The sequence below is a fragment of the Syngnathus acus genome, chromosome 10 (assembly GCF_901709675.1).
Source record: "Syngnathus acus chromosome 10, fSynAcu1.2, whole genome shotgun sequence".
NCBI lineage: Eukaryota > Metazoa > Chordata > Actinopteri > Syngnathiformes > Syngnathidae > Syngnathus > Syngnathus acus.
Window position 1 is genome coordinate 2564456 of NC_051095.1, and position 18925 is coordinate 2583380.

An 18925-nucleotide genomic window follows, 5' to 3' on the forward strand; every position below is an offset into this window, starting at 1 on the left:
ACCAAATGTTTCCTCACCCAGTTGCCGAAGTCGGCGGGGGAAACAGTGATGAGCGCGTTTTTAAGACGTTGCTGATAAGCACTCTCAGCCGCATCATCGAATGGGGTGCCACTGTGCACCCAGAATTCTTTTTCAAATCTTAATTGAATGGCGGTCTCATCACTTTTTATCTTTCCAGGTTTTGTCTCCTGAATTTGTTCTCTTTTCTCTTGTGAAGCATTCAACCACATTCTAGCACAAATCAATTCTTTCTCTTTACTTTTCTTTTTCAGTCCCTTTGACTTCCTATTCACACTCTCCTCCAAAACATCAACCACTATCTTCCACACTTCAACTTTCAACTTCCCTTCTACTCCATACTTTTTCTTCCACTTTGGCATGTATTGCATACAATTAAGAAATGTACACGCCATGTACTTCTCATCTCCTTCAAGAGCTAGGGATTTACCGGTTTTGTTTCCCATCTTAATTTGGTATTTTAGGTTTATACAATTTTTGTTTTAATTTTATTTTTAATTTCTTTGAGGATCCTCAATGCAGGTTTAAATTGACCTTCCACCAAATTCTCTTTGCAGTCAATTTATCCTACCAGTCGCACACTCAACCACACAAGTTTCTTATCCCTGCCTACGCGAAGTCCTCTTTCTTAAAATAAAAAAGAGCTGCTTCATCCGGAGAGGGGACTCTACAACACCCCTTCCTTCCCTGGGAACTAAGACAACAGTCCTGTTACCCAGCCCTGCCAACGCGAAGTTGTACCCCTTAGAACAGTGGTTGTCAAATGAGGGTACACGGAGGTACGTGAGATTTTACAAAAATATATAAAACAGTTTGAAAACCACTGCTCCAGAAGAGCCACTTCATCCGGAGGGGGACTCTACAACACCCCCTCCTTCCACAAGACTTAATATCTTCTGTCTTGCCTATTTTTTAAGTTTTCCCTGTGCACTTTTTTCACAACAACACAATCACACAATTTTAGGGCGTTAACTTACTTGTCCCCTGGTTCGTTGCACTGCCGGATCCCGTCAATCCACCTCTGTCAGACGAAGGCAGACCTAAGACGCTGGCCCAGCGAAGGATTTCCTTCCCAGGTCTTTCTTTACCAGGTCCTCCTAATAGACACTGGCCCGTCGACGGTGTACAGCGCGTCGTCCTCCGTCAGCCAGATATGAGTATGAGGGTCCCGGGTTTCGGCACCAAAATGTTAGGGTAGTGTTCACTCTAACTTATTTTGCAAGAACCACACTGGAGACAAGTTAGTCGTTTCAAACACCTGCAGGCGGAGAGTTCACTCGTCGCTGTGCTTACAGCGATGGTCGAATGAAGTCTGAAGTCAGGCCTCATCAGGTGCATATTTATTGAGAAGAAACACAGTGGGGTTGAAAGTGGGGGTGTGGGAACACAGGATGGGGTGAAGCCGCTCCCCTGCTGATCAAAGCATAGCAGGGGGCCTTTTACGACTTTGTGGAAACAAAGCAACTTTGATTGCTTCCTCTGCAGCTAGTCAATCAGGTGAAAAGATCTTAGCACTTTGGTCTACTACTTTTGGTAAGACAGGACAAGCTAGGTAAATTATTACAGGTTACATTCCAACATAATCATACGATGAAGATATTCTGCAAACCCTAACAATTAGTATTAGACTGGAGAAAGGATTATCTGCGAGAACGGCAACAGTACGTAAGTTGGGTAATCACTGTTCTGGATATTTGGAAATAGCTTGTGGTGTCCCACAAGGGTCAGTTTTAGGCCCTAAATTATTTATTTTGTATATAAATGACATGTGCAAGTCTCTAAAGAACTGAAACTCGTCAATTTTGCAGATGACCACAATATCTTTGTTCAGGTGATAACATCCAACAAGTGGAATCAGTGTTGAATGAGGAAATGGAAAAAATAAAAATGTGGTTCGACTGGAACAAATGATCATTGAATGTAAGTAAGACCAAGTTCATGGTATTGGCAAAGCCAACATAAAGATACGAATAGAAATAGATGGGACTGAAATTGAAAGGGGGCAGGAAAACAAATTTCTTGGGGTTATAATAGATGACAGGCTGAGTTGGAAGCCACACATCAAAAACGTAAAGTCTAAAATTTCAAGAAGCATGGTGAAGGAATAGGGTCAAAAGACACAAAACCCGCCTAGCCACAATAACAGATACGCTCACATCTCTTTGGATAAAGTATATAAGCAGACAAGTATATTCATGGAGTCAACCAATAAAGCAGACATAACTAGACATTCTTTGATATAGATAATAACAGAGGTTGCTACAACTTCACGATTCAATATGTATTTCTGTGCACTGCAATATAAATGTCTTTTGATATGTTGCTGAAGGAATAGGGTCAAAAGACACAAAACCCGCCTAGCCACAATAACAGATACGCTCACATCTCTTTGGATAAAGTATATAAGCAGACAAGTATATTCATGGAGTCAACCAATAAAGCAGACATAACTAGACATTCTTTAATATAAGATAATAACAGAGGTTGCTACAAGTTCACGATTCAATATGTATTTCTGTGCACTGCAAAATAAATATCTTTTGATATGTTGCTTAAATAGCTTAATGACCCTTAAGGAACTGTGTAATGCATGCCTGATGTTTTCTCTCTAAATCATGGACACGGCCAGAGTCGTCTTGACCGTTCAGTACTTGATTATATCTTGTGTTTTGACTAAACGTCATATGTCGCCTAATGCGGGATGCCAGCTTTTCGATTACTACTGAACGCTCTGCACAGAGGGAAATGTTTTGCCTAACAGAAAAGATATGGTGGGAAGCATGATTAAACTAAGAATATAATGATGTGAGCAAAGACATGGGAGTATCAAAAGAACTAACTTTGCATAGTCAGGGAACAGTAATAGATTAATGATGTGACAGCCAAAAGCTCACATAATTTCGTACAAATGACAAAATTGAAAGAATGACGAATGGAGAGGTGCCGACAGTGTAGGAATGGAGGCAGAATGTTTACAGGAAGGTCACTTGGAGATAAAACCAGCTGGTGCCAGAAGGAGACAGCCAAGGACTCGGCCAAAGATGATCACCAAGGCCGAAAGACGGGATGGAAGACAACAGCCCCCCACACACCACACACCGAATCGTCCATAACCCGCACCCACTCCCATTGAATCAAACTCTACTGCGAACTCGCCCCACCCCAACGACTCATCACCATCAAACTCGCCCCCACACCGGCCTGTGCAACTGAATATAAGCTAACCAAAGAACCTTGAACGTTGCCTTTTCTGAATGGAGACTTTCCGCTCTTGAAGGGCCCAGCGCTGTATTGTACTTTCCTGAAAACAGAGCTTTCTTAACAAGAATTATGATTGAACTCAACCAACCTGTGTAAGTCTAATTTCTGCTTCAGTGTCTTTGCATTTTCCTAAATCTGAAGAAATTAAACGAGCACGCAGTGAGTGAATTGGATAACAGGTGATTGGCAATGGCTTTTGCCGTGAGGCGCAGATAGCGCGCTCCCTAAATTGTGGACCAAATCCAACATTGCTTAAATAGCTTAATGACCCTTAAGGAACTGTGTAATGCATGCCTGATGTTTGTTCTCTAAATCATGGACACGGCCAGAGTCGTCTTGACCGTTCAGTACTTGATTATATCTTGTGTTTTGACTAAACGTCATATGTCGCCTAAATGTGAGACGCCAGCTTTTTGATTACTACTGAACGCTCTGCACAGAGGGAAATATTTTGCTTAACAAAGAAGAGATACGTGCGGAAGCATGATTAAACTAAGAATGTAATGATGTAAGCAAAGACATGGAGTATCAAAAGAACAAACTTTGCATCGTCAGGGAACATTAATAAATTGATGATGTCACAGCCAAAAGCTCACATAATTCCGTACAAAATAACAAAATTGAAAGAATGACGAATGGATGAGGTGCGACAGTGTAGGAATGGAGCAGAATGTTTACAGGAAGGTCACTTGGAGATAAAACCAGCTGGTGCCAGAAGGAGACAGCCAAGGACTCGGCCAAAGATGATCCCCAAGGCCGAAAGACAGGATGGAAGACGGCAGCCCCCACACACACACCGAATCGTCCATACCAGCACCCACTCCCATGGAATCAAACTCTACTGCGAACTCGCCCCACCCCAACGACTCATCACCCACCAAACTCGCCCCACACCGGCCTGTGCAACTGAATATAAGCTAACCAAAGAACCTTGAACGTTGCCTTTTCTGAATGGAGACTTTCCGCTCTTGAAGGGCCCAGCGCTGTATTGTACTTTCCTGAAAACAGAGCTTTCTTAACAAGAATTATGATTGAACTCAACCAACCTGTGTAAGTCTAATTTCTGCTTCAGTGTCTTTGCATTTTCCTAAATCTGAAGAAATTAAACGAGCACGCAGTGAGTGAATTGGATAACAGGTGATTGGCAATGGCTTTTGCCGTAAGGCGCAGATAGCGCTCCCTAAATTGTGGACCAAAATCCAACAATGGCAGTCATATACAAAGCAAAAGAATGACTGGATTATCATTCACTTTGTACACTTTATTGTTCTCTTGTCTTGCCCTATTTGCATGACTGTGCTGAGGTTTGGGCGAATACTTATAAAACGTCACTACAGCCACTTATCATTCTGCAGAAAAGAGCAATAAGGACTATTCATAAAGTCAACTACTTGGAACACACAAATCCACTTTTCATACAATCCAAACTATTGAAATTCACTGACATAGTATCTTATCAAACAGCAATCATCATGTATAGGGCAAAAGCAAAACAACTACCAGACAATATCCCAAACTTATTTCGGAATCGGGAGGGAGGTTATAAGTTAAGGGGGAATCACAACTTCAAAATCTTAAACATAAGAACAACCTTAAAAAGATTCTGTATAACTATAACCGGGGTCAAGCTATGGAACAATCTAAGTGAGGAACTCAAGCAAAGTCCAAATATCCACCAGTTTAAAAGAATGTACAAAAATATGTTGTTTAGCGGGTACAAAGGCTAAAAGTACCAAAGGGCTACACACAAGTAAAAATGAAACAGAACAATAAGTGTGAAAGTGGGTTTACTTGTCTTCTGTTGTAGAATTACAGTATATGTTGGTTTAATGCAGTGGTTCCCAAAGTGGGCGGTGAGGAAGAAAGGGGCGGTAGGGGGGCGGTAGTCGATTTGTACACAACACGCCGCTCTGGCCCAGTCAGATCCGACAGCATAGACTACAAAAGCAAAAGCTCAGGTTTGTAATTTCAAGCTTGTAATGTTCAGAATTTTATCTTATAATAAAAACCGCATTCTGGCGGTCAACATCATCTTGAGTTCAAGTCAACATGAAATTGGGGACTCGCCAGAATGCGCCGTGTTGTGTTGAGCTGGTTAGGGCAGTGGTCCCCAACCACCGGGCCGCGGACCGGTACCGGTCCGTGGGTCACTTGGTACCGGGCCGCCAAGCCGCACAGAATTTTTTTTTTTTTATCGACGATCAATTAATTCAGGTCAAGACACTCGTCCCGGTCACGTGACATGTTTCCCCAGTCGAGCCCGCAAAGCTAATATGTGGCGACAGGCTAACTAACCAGGCAGAGAAGCATTCAAAACTGCTTCAACACATGGAGACCAAGCATCCTGCAATAAAAGACAAACCTTAAATCACTTCGGGTGTCATTGTCTCCGATTACGTCTAGATGGGACCGGCTCGTTTCTGAGAAACAAACTCAGGGCTCCCACTAATTCAACGTAATGGTAATGATATTATAAATGTATTATTTATTTATTTATATAAATGTATTATTTATTTATATAAATGCCGGTCCTTGGGGGGGGGCGCTAGGAATTCACTGGAGAGCCAAAGGGGGCGCCAGCCTGCAAAAGTTTGGGAACCACTGGTTTAATGGATAAAGTGAGAAAGGGGTAGGAATCTAAAAAGCTATGCTTCCTCCTACTCCTTTTCGAGCATTCTTTATTGATTTATTTGCTTATGCATTATTATTATTATTAATTTATTTATTTAATTTATTTATTTCTGTTTGTTGGTTTATTTTTTGTTTGTTTGTTGCATGGACTTATATGTGGCACTTTAGAGTGTTATTTGTTTTGTTTGGGTTTTTTCTTTTTTGTTTTGGATGTTCGAAATAAAGATATCAATCAATCAATCAATCTCATTCGTTTACCTCGTCACATTACATTAACATTATGACAATGCAGTTTGACTGTTTAGCGGTCGGTGGACATGTCATTTCTTTTGCTTACTGTTTTGAGAGCTCATACTGTTTTGTGGATTGTGATATCTGCCAGGACTCCGTGTACCTGGCTGACGCCAGGTGGAGGGAATCACTGGGGATGTTCGAAAGGGCCTCCCTCTTTTTCCTTGTCATTAGACTGGCAGGGCCTTTTCTCGAGGGAGGGCCGGCAACTTTTTGGGCTTCTAACGGGCCACGCCAAATTCATTACTTTGCAAATTATCGACGTTGTTGAGGTATTACCTAAGGGGGGGGGTTGACGTCATTTGGCTAATGTGAACTTCAATTTTCTTTACTTGTGGTTCCTGAGAGGCCTCAGATTGCTGTCAGGGAGCAATTGGATACCTAAATAGTTTGAGCTTTCCTAGTTAAAATAACCTTAAGTAGCATGCCTTGAGCGTGATTTAGGCTGAGAATTTATAGGCCGAATTGTAGACGTGACCATAAAATTTGGTTGGGGGAAGATTTTTGGATGTTTACCGATGTCATCTCTTGTTGGACCGTTTTCGGGACAATTATCAAGTCCCGAAGGGGGGAATGTGGTAGAGTTTGGACTCAATACGTCTTTGCATGTTGCCTTGGATGGTCAACTAGCAGCAGTGAGACTACCATAAGCTATTTTTGCTGGACAGAGAGGCTTTAGTTTCAGTAATGTATAGGTACTTAGAATATGGAAGGAGCATTTGTTGGTGACCAGGGAAGAGCCTAGTTCAGACATGGGCAAACTACGGCCCGCGGGCCACATCCGGCCCACGGGGCCGTTTAATCCGGCCCGCCAAACCTGAGTAAATTGTATTATTAATTTTTGTGGCGTCATTTTCCCTGCAATTACTATGTTTCCCCAGTATATGGGGAAGTAGATGTCAGAAAGCTCAGTGCACACTCACAAATGCGTGTGCGTACTCAGTAGTACGCAGTAATTTCATCTATCAGTGCCGAATTTCGAGTGTAGGCTGTGACGTCAATATTCTCGTAATTCGCGCGCTGAGTTTTCAAGTCAAGTCAAGTCAAGTTTATTTGTATAGCCCTAAATCACAAGCAGTCTCAAAGGGCTTCACATAGACAAAAATTGACAATTATTCTCAAAGCATCCCCTGATCTTAAGCTCCCAAAAGGGCAAGGAAAAACTCAAAAACCCCTGCCAGGGGAAAATGAGAAACCTTGAGAAGGGACCACAGATGGAAGGATCCCCCTTTCAGGATCACCCGGTTGTAATGGATGCAGAGAGGGCCCAAATAATACATAATATGAAAATCAAAAAAGTGGATGTCCAAGTCAGAGCGAAGGGCTGCCGGAGGAGCCCTCTACTATCCTGGCAGTGGAGGTTGAGCTGCAGATCCCCCAACCTGAATTGGCCCACGAGAATCCAGATAGCCGCTGTCAGCTTGGGTGCCACCTAACCACCTCCCCGGCCGGGGAGGGGGGGCGGGGGAGAGAAAATAAAACAAACTCCGGCCGAATCGGCCACTACAGGTTAGTTAAAGGCCATGTCATAGAAATGTGTCTTTAAACGTGTCTTAAATGTTTCTACTGAGGTAGCAGTCCTAATATCCATTGGGAGGGCATTCCAAAGCTCTGGAGCCCGGATAGAAAATGCTCTAGACCCTGCAGACACTTTCTTGGCCCTCGGTGTCGCTAAAAGGGTAGCGTTTTGCGAACGAAGGTTACGAGACGGAACATAAGGAACAACTAGGTCGACGAGATACGAAGGCGCTAAGCCATGCAGTGATTTATAGGTTAATAGAAGAACCTTGAAGTCACATCTTAAATGGACCGGGAGCCAATGTAAGTTGGCTAATATTGGGGTAATGTGATCAAATTTTCTTGGCCGTGAGAGCAGCCTTGCAGCAGCATTTTGTACTAACTGTAGACTTTTGATGCGGGACTTAGGAAGACCAGAGAATAGTACATTACAGTAGTCCAGGCGCGACGTGACGAACGCATGTATGTATAATAGTTTCCGCATCACCGGTCGAGAGGATCGGACGAATCTTTGCAATATTACGAGGGTGAAAAAACGCAATTCTGGTTATATTCTTAATGTGCTTTTGAAAGGAGAGAGTTTGGTCAAACATTACCCCGAGATTAGTTACAGTATCGCTCTGAGCGATAGTACGGTTATCTATCGTTCTCGCGGTTTCCTTGAACAAGTGTTGAAAACGAGTTGGACCAATTATCAACATCTCAGTTTTATCTGGGTTAAGACGAAGGAAGTTGAGAGACATCCATTGCTTGATCTCCGCAAGGCATGCCTCAAGATTACAACAATCCCGCGGATCTGTCATCGATAACGGCATATATAATTGGGTGTCATCCGCGTAGCATTGAAAACTAATATTATATTTACGTATTATGTCCCCAAGCGGAATCATATAAATATTAAATAGAATTGGTCCGAGAACCGATCCCTGTGGGACACCACACGTAACATTGTAGAGCTCAGAGGACGCATTGCCATGGACCACTCGGTGCGTCCTATTTGATAGATAGGAATGGAACCAGCCTAGTGCTGACCCTGAAATACCAACACAACTTTTTAGACGCCCTAATAAAATATCAAAGTCTACAGTGTCGAAGGCAGCACTAAGATCGAGTAGTAACAGTACAGATGAAGTGTTTGAATCCATAGCTATGAGGAGATCGTTAGTCACTTTAGCAAGTGCTGTCTCAGTGGAATGATTAGCTCTAAAACCAGACTGAAAAGAGTCATATCGATTATTGGCGACCATGTAATCAATAAGCTGCTGTGCGACTACTTTTTCAAGAAGTTTTGCTATGAATGGGAGGTTTGAAACTGGCCTATAATTACTGAGACAGTCCGGGTCAAGATTTGGTCGCTTAAGTAACGGTTTAATGATAGCGGTTTTAAAGGCTGTTGGCACTATCCCAGAGGAGACAGACAGCTTGATTATATTTAAGACAGACGGTCCTAAAATTGGAAATAATTCTTTAAGTAGTTTGGCTGGAAGAGGGTCGAGCAAACATGTTGTTTGTTTAGCCGCACTAACCGTTTGTGTAAGCCTTTCAAGGGACACGCTATTAAGAGTTGAGAGGGTTGTTGCATGATCATTCATCAGCATTGGTAAACGGCGGGCTCGACCGAGCGATTGGAATGGTATTCTTGATCTCGTCCCTAATGGACTCAATCTTTTGAGCAAAACATTTCATGAACTCGTCAGCTGAGTGGAAGGAATTATCGGGGGTCGGCTGGCGTAGAGTCAGCTTTGCCACTGTATCAAATAGGTGTTTCGGATTGTTTGTATTGAGATTAATAACTTGCGAAAAATACCGAGTTTTTGCTAAGATAAGCGCATCTTTATATTTCAGGAGGCTATCCTGCCATGCCTGATGGAAAACCTCAAGTTTGGTTAGACGCCATCTGCGCTCATGCTTTCTACATAATTGCTTAAGCGTACGCGTTTCGTCTGTGAACCACAGAGTAGGCAATCTACGGCGAGTTTTCAGACATAACGGCGCCACAGAGTCAATGGCATTTAACAATGTCGCATTGAATTCATTTGTAAGATTATCAACGGAGTATGCGGGAAATATAGCGGTTGCCGGCGACAGTAACTCAGATAGCGCAGTTGCAGTCATGGAGTTAAAATTACGGCTCCTATAATTCCGATTGCTCTCTTGTCTTTGACAAGAAACTAGAATTTCAAATTTTATTAAGTAATGATCAGACAAAACAGCAGTGTATGGCAGTACTGCTATATTTGAGGTTGCAAGTCCTCGGGATAATACCAGATCTATGGTATTTCCATTCTTATGCGTTGCTGCCTGTACGGCTTGCGTAAAACCAAACATATCAGTTAAAGTCTGAAACGCCGAAGTAAGTGGCTCTGACGGTAAATTCATGTGGATGTTGAAATCGCCCATGATAATTATATTATCCGCATTGGTTACTAGATCAGCCACGAATTCTGAAAATTCATCCAGGAAGCCAGAGTAAGCCCCGGGTGGACGGTAAATAACAGCAAGATAAAATGACGGTAAAGCGGTGGATCGGACAGTGACAACTTCCACTGTTTTAAATACGTTGATCGAACGAGGCCTAAGTCTAAGCTCAGAATTCGAGATGAGGGCGACGCCCCCACCCTTTTTTCGAGGACGCGCCACATGCGAGCTCACAAAATTTGGAGGCGAGGCCTCGTTAAGCGGCAGCAGTTCATTAGGTTTTAACCAGGTCTCGCAGAGACCAAAAACGTTTAGATTATGTTCCGTGATGAGGTCATTAACGAGAACTGCTTTTGCATGAAGCGATCTAATATTCATAAAACCGAGTTTAAGCGTAATCGGTCGATCAGGGTGCGTATCTATCGAAGGATATTTAAACGAGATGCGAGTAAGATTGTGTTCTCTAGGCCTAACATCACCTCTCGAGTGTTTGTTAGCGCGGCGGGACGATACGACCGTGGGAATCTGATAGTAACTATTTGTTACACATGTAAAATTATCTGAAACAGGCACCGTTTCATCAGCAAAACCGGTCGGGGTGGAGTGATTGGATTTGTCTACTACCCCAGTAGAAAGTGTGTTTATGTGTACTGTAGCACTATTCAAACTGTCACGCTCTAGTCTACACGAGGAGCTATGTGCATGCTGGAAGTCTAGCCTAGCGCTAGTTAACTTTAGCTTAACAGACTCCAAACCCAAAAAAAGATAGGATAAGGTGTTACGCTAATGCCACCCACAAACCTTCCTCTGGAATCCTTCCATTAAAATGAGTGGCCCGAAGAAAAGAATGATGGACACTGAGTGCCGAATGTTAAAAAAAGAGTGGACAATTTGGCTGGCTCGACCTACGTGTGTGAGAAGACGTTCAGCCACATGAACGTCAACGAAGCCCGTCACAGATCTAGGTTAACGGACCGACACCTCGGCTCTATCCTAAGAATTACCACAACAGATTTTACTCCAGACTATGATGCACTAGCAAAAAAGGGAAACCGACAATACTATTGATTCCTTTATTACTTTCTTTAGATGTATTCTTTCACTGATTCTTCAAGATGATGTATTTGGTCAGAATGTTTGCCGTTGGATGTGATTTTGCCTCATTAGATAAACATATTTCATAAATCTGACCTGCAGGCGCTGAAGTGATGGAAAATGTTATTCATCATAACAGTGTCGTATTTAATAAGAATCACTGATAGTAGTTTTTGGGTGAAATACTTTTTTAATGCTGTTAATAAATGCATTTGTTTTCAAAAAGCTTTTTTTAATATCCATGCTTTAGTATCTACTAAAAGTAAAAACCTTTTATGCAATGACCTTTACATGTCATTTATATTACTTCACACAAACACTACATCCATCTGCTCCTGGTTCGGCCCCCCGGTCAAAATTTAGAACCCAATTCGGCCCGCAAGACAAAAGGTTTGCCCACCCCTGTTCTAGCACAATTCAATTCTCTCTCTTTTCTTTCCTTTCTCAGTCCCTTTATCTTCCTAGCCACACTCTCCTCCAAAACATCAACCACTATCTTCCACATTTCAACTTCCCTTCTACTTGTCATGTATCATGGGGCATGTGGGGAACAGATGGTGCAAAAAGTGAGTATGGATTGCTCCCAGGAATAAATTGGCAGGGCTGAAATTCCAAACTTTAGCAGCAGATGGTGCAAAATTTGAATTGAGAATTATTGAATAAATTGGCAGGGCTGAAATTCCAAATTTTTCCAGGAGATGGTGCCAAACCGTTACATGAGCCCAAAGATGGGCAAGACAAGCTGAACTGGCAAAAATAGAAATAAACAGAATAACACGGGGTCGGTTTTGGGTCACGCACGGAAGCACAAATGTGTTTTTTATTTTTTGATCTTAATCTCTTTGCTTAGCTAAAATATATTCTGTAACAGTTTAAAGCAATATTATCACTCAATTAGACCAAGGTGCCCACCACTCTGAAAATGGTGGTGTGTTAAAAAATGTTTGAAAGATTGATACAAATGTTGTTTTTATTTTTGATCTTAATTTCTTTGCTTGGCTAAAATATACTCTGTAACAGCTTAAAGCAATATTATCACTCCATTAGACCAAGGTGCCCACTACTACGAAAGTGGTGGTGTGTTAAACGATGTTTAAAAGATTGATTCAAAGGTTTGGATTTTTGATTCTATAGTTGATTGAAATGTAACTTTGAAGCGTTATTTTGATTAAAAAAAAAAAGAGAAGTGAAGAAAAGAGGAAGTGAGGGGGTTTACTTTTGGTGGAAGATAGTGCGACAGTCATCGGGTAGTCGGTCCTCTCGAGGCCAACCTAGTTCCCAAATTGGAATTTTAGAAATAAGATCGAACGGATCACTCGACTTTATTTCCACCAAAAAATAACACCCAAATGGTCTGTTGGATTTGGTCCACAATCTTGCGAGCGCGCTATCTGCGCCTCACGGCCAAAGCCCTTGCCAATCACCTGTAATCCAATTTACTCCCTGCGTGCTCGTTTGATTTTTTCAGATGTAGGAAAATGCAAAGACACTGAAGCAGAAATTAGACTCACACAGGTTGGTTGAGTTCAATCACAATTCTTGTTAAGAAAGCTCTGTTTTCAGGAAAGTACAATACAGCGCTGGGCCTTTCAGGAGCAGAAAGTCTCCAATCAGAAAAGGCAACGTTCAAGGTTCTTTGGTCAGCTTATATTCAGTTGGTGTGGGGCGCGTTTGATGGGTGATGAGTCGTTGGGGTGGGGCGAGTTCGCAGTAGAGTTTGATTCCATGGGAGTGGGTGCTGGTTATGGAAGATTCGGTGTGTGTGGGGGGGCTGTGGTCTTCCATCCCGTCTTTCGGCCTTGGTGATCATCTTTGGCCGAGTCCTTGGCTGTCTCCTTCTGGCACCAGCTGGTTTTTTATCTCCGAGTGACCTTCCTGTAAACATTCTCCTCCATTCTTGCACATATGCTGTCGTACCTCATTCTTTCACTTTTGTCATTTTGTACGAATTAATGTGAGCTTTTTGGCTGTAACATCATTAATCTATTACTGTTCCCTGACTATGCAAAGTTAGTTCTTTTGATACTCCATGTCTTTGCTCACATCATTATATTCTTAGTTTAATCATGCTTCCCACCATATCTTTTCTGTTAGGCAAAACATTTCCCTCTGTGCAGAGCGTTCAGTAGTAATCGAAAAGCTGGCGTCTCGCATTAGGCGACATATGACGTTTAATCAAAACACAAGATATAATCAAGTACTGTACGGTCAAGACGACTCTGGCCGTGTCCATGATTTAGAGAACAAACATCAGGCATGCATTACACAGTTCCTTAAGGGCCATTAAGCTATGTAAGCAACATATCAAAAGACATTTATTTAGCAGTGCACAGAAATACATATTGAATCATGAAGTTGTAGCAACCTCTGTTATTATCTTATATCAAAGAATGTCTAGTTATGTCTGCTTTATTGGTTGATTCCATGAATATACTTGTCTGCTTATATACTTTATCCAAAGAGATGTGAGCGTATCTGTTATTGTGGCTAGGCGGGTTTTGTGTCTTTTGACCCTATTCCTTCAGGTCGCTACCTTTTCCTTCTTTTCTGATCGATGTTTTGCAATCAAAGTACTCCAAGATTGAATGATTTTATTTGCACGAGTACCAGTGAGTGAGGTTGTTCAATTTTTGGAGGAATTAAGATTAGTAATTCTATTTCATGCTTCTTCAATAAATGTGTTTTATATACTCATTTAATTCGTTGTGCGCTCATTTGTACGATATATGCAATCGGTTGTTTGAGGTTGGTTTGACAATTCGATTCATTGACAGGTGATTATTATGGTATGTAATCGTACCGTAATAAATAAAAATAACGAAGGTGTATAAATTAGATTATTTGGATTGGAGTAAAGTTAAAAGTAATTTAATTGTCCGTCGGGCGCGGGCCCGTTCCTATTTTTGTCGGGCCGCGTCAAAAGCTAAATTGGACGATTTGGGGGATGAAATTGTCTTCATAATTATTTGAGGGATGAGTGCATCACGTTAAATATTTAATTCGTTCAAATAGTTGCTTCACTTGAGTAAAATAACATAAGGTGTTTAAATTAGATTATTTGGATTAGTGGTAGAGTTAAAATGAGTAATTGTCCGTCGGGCGCGGGCCCGTTCCTATTTTTGTCGGGCCGCGTCAAAAGCTAAATTGGACAATTTTGAGGGATTAAATTAATTGCAGGATAATTATAATTTGTGTAAGTCATTTTGATTCGTTTTAAGAGAAATATTATTCCTTTTAAACAATCGAGTTGGTTGAAGCCTTCTAACGGTTCAGTGGTTATATATATATATATATATATATATAGTGTTAGAACTAAGGATTTAATGCATTCAATTCCTTCTCAAATACTATTATTGTCATACTTCCACTAATTCGATTTTTCTTCGAATAAAGAGAAGTAGGTTCGCTACTTCCGCAACAAAGTAGAGCAGACCTTATCGAATCCGTTACCGGGGAGCCGGTGGCACTTTGATAAAAAGTGTGCGTTTGACATACTTTTATTTTTAAAACAATAGTAAAATATATCATTTGTAGCAAATTTAGGAAATAAAAATATACGACATCATATTTAGCAAAACAGAAGTAAAATATATCATTTGCAGCAAATTTAATAAAACGAAATATAAAAGATATCGTACAACAGAAAAAGTCATTCAAAGCTATAGTTTCGTTTGAATTCTGGGTTTCATTTAAGCCAACCCACCTGTTAGCTCCTGTTATTGTTCTTCAACCCTCAAAGCCATGCAAGAATTGCAAGCCTTTCACATCAGTGAGACTTTTCAGAGTTCATTCAACTCAGACGCATCACCTCATCCTCAAGTTCCATCTCACTCGTGCACTTTCTTTGTTCCACCTCGTCTTGTTCGCAGTGAGCAGTGCTGATAAACCAATTCCACAGCCGCTGCCCTTTTGACCAATGAAAGCCAAAGCTCCCATAAGGTCAGCAAATGAGCTGATTGAGTCGTTTGCTCTCACTTGTCTCCGCTCTTCCCTCCTCCGCTTGTATTTTCTGGCATTAAGCGGCAACAATGGAGCCAATTAGGGCCCGAGAGCCCGATAAGTGCAAAGCGGGCGGCGCAGGTGGAGGCGGTAAGCCGGAGGTGATGTTAATATCACGGGCAGCCTCAAGTTATTGCGCTGCAGCACTAGTCGGCAGGAAGAAGAAAAAAAGATGGCACCGCTTCACCTTTTGCATTTGATCATGACCATTTATGAATGACTCATTTTGCTCAATAAGAGTGTCTTGTTAATCAAATGCACCCAAAAAATGGGGTATGCTTCCTGCAGCTGCTAAGACTTTAAGACTAAAGATTAGCGCTTCAATCCCACTGCTCTGACATCGGTGAGCGAAGATGTTGCAAGGGAAGAAATGGCACCCAAACGTTTTTCAAATCCCCTGCTGGGTCCTCATCACAACTGCAGTCTGCATGCAAGTGGTGCCGAATAAGCTACACACTTTCCACACATATTCAAGTTACACACTTTCCACACGTATTCAAGTCACTGTGACGTCTATTTTACGGCCCGGCATTCCTCCATGCTCTCGGGTGTTTGTGTGGAATGTCGCCGTGTAGTTCTGTGCGGCAGTGGCAACACACCAATCGGGCTGCTGAGCGAGACTAGTGGACTATTCTGCTCGAATTCAACCCGCAATTTATTCCCACGATCACTAATGCGGCGGTTTCAAGTCGCTAGATTGTCGTTTACTCCTAAAAGTCCATCTGGAAGTAAAAATAAATAAATAAATAAATCGCCTCTTACCTTTAGAAGAAGATAGTTCCCATGCCCTTCGTGTGCAGCCGGAACATTGATACCAACTGTGGAGTGAGCAGGGACATTCGCTCCTCCCCAAAGAAAAAGACAAAAAAATGACGATCTTTTAGCTAAAGGCGCTTGAAATTAAACTTATCAGAAGTGCCTGCAGCGTGTGGTTAGAAATGGCCAAAGCAATATATATAGTATATATATATATATATATATATATATATATATATTATTTTTTTTATCGCATGTTGTCGTTTGGTGCAAAAAGGAGCGATCACACGAGGATGCGTGTCAGCCGTTGCAGTCATCTAGTCAGCGTGCCAACTCCTCTCCTCCAGCTGTGTGGTGTGCGTGTGCGTGTGTGCGCGCGTACGTGCGTGCGTGTGTGCAGCTCGCATTGCAGCTCCGCGGTCCCGCCTCTTGGCGGCGTCACGTCAATACCCCGCGCCAAGCGGCCGCTGCGTGCTTGTGAGTCACGTGCAGCCCGTCCAACTCATCAAACGAATCAATAACATGTTTAAAAGCCGTAACAAAAAACCTTTTAGTCGCAATGCGGGTTGACTTCTTTTTCAAACGCTACTAATATAATAATTGTCATATTTCTGATTTTCGTGAACGTAGCATACCAAAGTCCACCTTTATCACAAAGTGAAAGTGAAAGTGAAAGACGACTTGAAAACGTAGCTGGCAAAGTAAGCGTGGTGTGACGTTGACTATTGAAAAAATGATATTGTACAAGGCAAAGTATTTTCTTGATCACAAATGTTGATGCCTTCAGTGTGAATCTACAATTTCCATAGTTGTTAAAAAAAAGAAAACTCGGAACACGCGCACGCACGCACACAGGCACACACACACACACACACACACACACACACACACACACACACACACACACACACACACACACACGTCCTGTTCTGAAAAAATGCAAATTCCATCCATCCATCCATCCATCCATCCATCCATCTTGTTCTGCTTATCCGGGCTTGGGTCGCAGGGGCAGCAGCTTTAGGAGGGACTCCCAGCCTTCCCTCTCCCCAGCCACTTCATCCATCTCATTCCAGGGGATCCCAAGACGTTCCCAGGCCAGCTGAGAGACATAGTCTCTCCAGCGCGTCCTGGGTCGTCCACAGGGTCTCCTACCGGTGGAACATGCCCGGAACACCTCTCCAGGGAGGCGTCCAGGAGGCATCCTGGTGAGATGCCCGAGCCACCTCATCTGGCTCCTCTCAACGTGGAGGAGCAGCGGCTCTACTCCGAGTCTCTCCCGGATGACCAAGTTTCTCACCTTATCTCTAAGGGAGAGCCTGCGGAGGGAACTCATTTCGGCCGGCTGTATTCGGGATCTCGCTCTTTCGGTCACGACCCATAGCTCGTGACCATAGGTGAGGGTAGGAGCGTAGATGGAGCGGTAAATTGAGAGCTTTGCTTTTGGCTCAGCTCTCGATCTCGCGCTCCATACTGCCCTCACTCGTGAACAAGACCCCAAGATACTTAAACTCCTCCGCATTCCTGATTCCACCCTTTTCCGACCGAGGACCATGGACTCGGATTCGGACGTGCTGACCCTCATCCCGACCGCTTCACACTCGGCTGCGAACGGTTCCAGTGAAAGCTGAAGATCACGGCTTGAAGAAGCCAACAGCACTACGTCGTCTGCAAAGAGCAGGGACGCGATGCTGAGGTCCCCAAACCGGACACCCTCAACGCCTCGGCCGCGCCTAGAAATTCTGTCCGTAAACATGACGAACAGAATCGGTGACAAAGGGCGGAGATTTACAATGGATTATATATGATTGAATTTCAGCATTGGGGAGGTTGGCAAACGTTTTGTTTGGACGCTCCGGAAGGTGCATGGTCAACGCGATTGGGTGAATTTGATGGTGCAATTGTTTTCTTCTTCTACTTACTCAATTTATTATGTGATTGACCATGGATTATGTCTTTGAACTTTAGCATTGGGGAGGTTGGCAAACGTTTTGTTTGGACGCTCCGGGAGGTGCATGGTCAACGCGATTGGGTGAATTTGATGGGGCAACTTTTTGTTTCTTCTACTTACTCGATTTATTATATGATTTACAACTGATCATAATATATTAATTAAAATTCATTAATAATTATAAAAATTAATAATTAAAACATTAATATTCTATGATTGAACTTTAGCATTGGAGATGTTGGCAAACGTTTTGTTTGGACGCTCTGGAAGGTGGTCAAGGCGACTGGGTGAATTTGATGGGGCAACTTTGCATTTGCTTTCATCGCATTGGAAGCGGTTGGCGCCGCCATCTGGTAGGACAATGCACTGCGGCACAACGTCACACAATAGATTGAGACGACGAGCAGAGCTCGAATGGCCCCCCGCGATGGGTGAAACTCTCTTGCGTGCACTTTTCAATCAAATGGAGGGGACTTTTTCTCTTTGTGGCCAAAAGACAGGTGGGATTTTCATCGACCCTTTCTTGCATGCACTTCTCAATCAAATTGAAGAGACTTTTTTTTTCTTTTTTGCCAAACGACAGGTGGGATTTTTCTATCGACGTATGTTTCAGCCACTCACACCGTTTCAGAGGTCAAGACTTGGTGTGGGTTGAGAAGCTTGCGGAAGGCGCACAGAAGCTCTTGGCCCTTTTGGCCGCCGCTCGTGGCGTTGACAAACACCAGCAGGGGGCGCACGTCCTCACTCAGCTGGCTGAGCTGCAGTGGCACTTCAACAGCATCCCATAAGTGACGTTTTGTTGCATACTGGTATTGGCCTTTGTTTTTTTTGTTGTTCAATTAAAACTGGCACTGCTCTGGTCTGCCCAACGCATTGCCCCGCCCACACCCCCAAACGATTGGCTATTCTATTTTTTTTCTTCTTTTTTTTTGCGCATCTTAAACACAGTGGCAGTAAACGTAAAAACATCTTTTTATCATTACGATC

General features: G+C 42.7%; 1 protein-coding gene and 1 long non-coding RNA gene across 2 annotated transcripts in view; one reads left to right on the top strand and one right to left on the bottom strand.

Moving 5' to 3' along the window:
* The window catches only part of LOC119129646 (C-type mannose receptor 2-like), a 902042-nt gene that overhangs the window by 675583 nt on the left and 207534 nt on the right, over positions 1 to 18925 (bottom strand). The gene's annotated exons all lie outside the window — the stretch shown is intronic.
* LOC119128293 lies at positions 12482 to 13931 on the top strand. The gene is made up of 2 exons (XR_005098976.1): positions 12482 to 12584; positions 13758 to 13931. It is a non-coding gene; the product is annotated as an uncharacterized LOC119128293 (long non-coding RNA).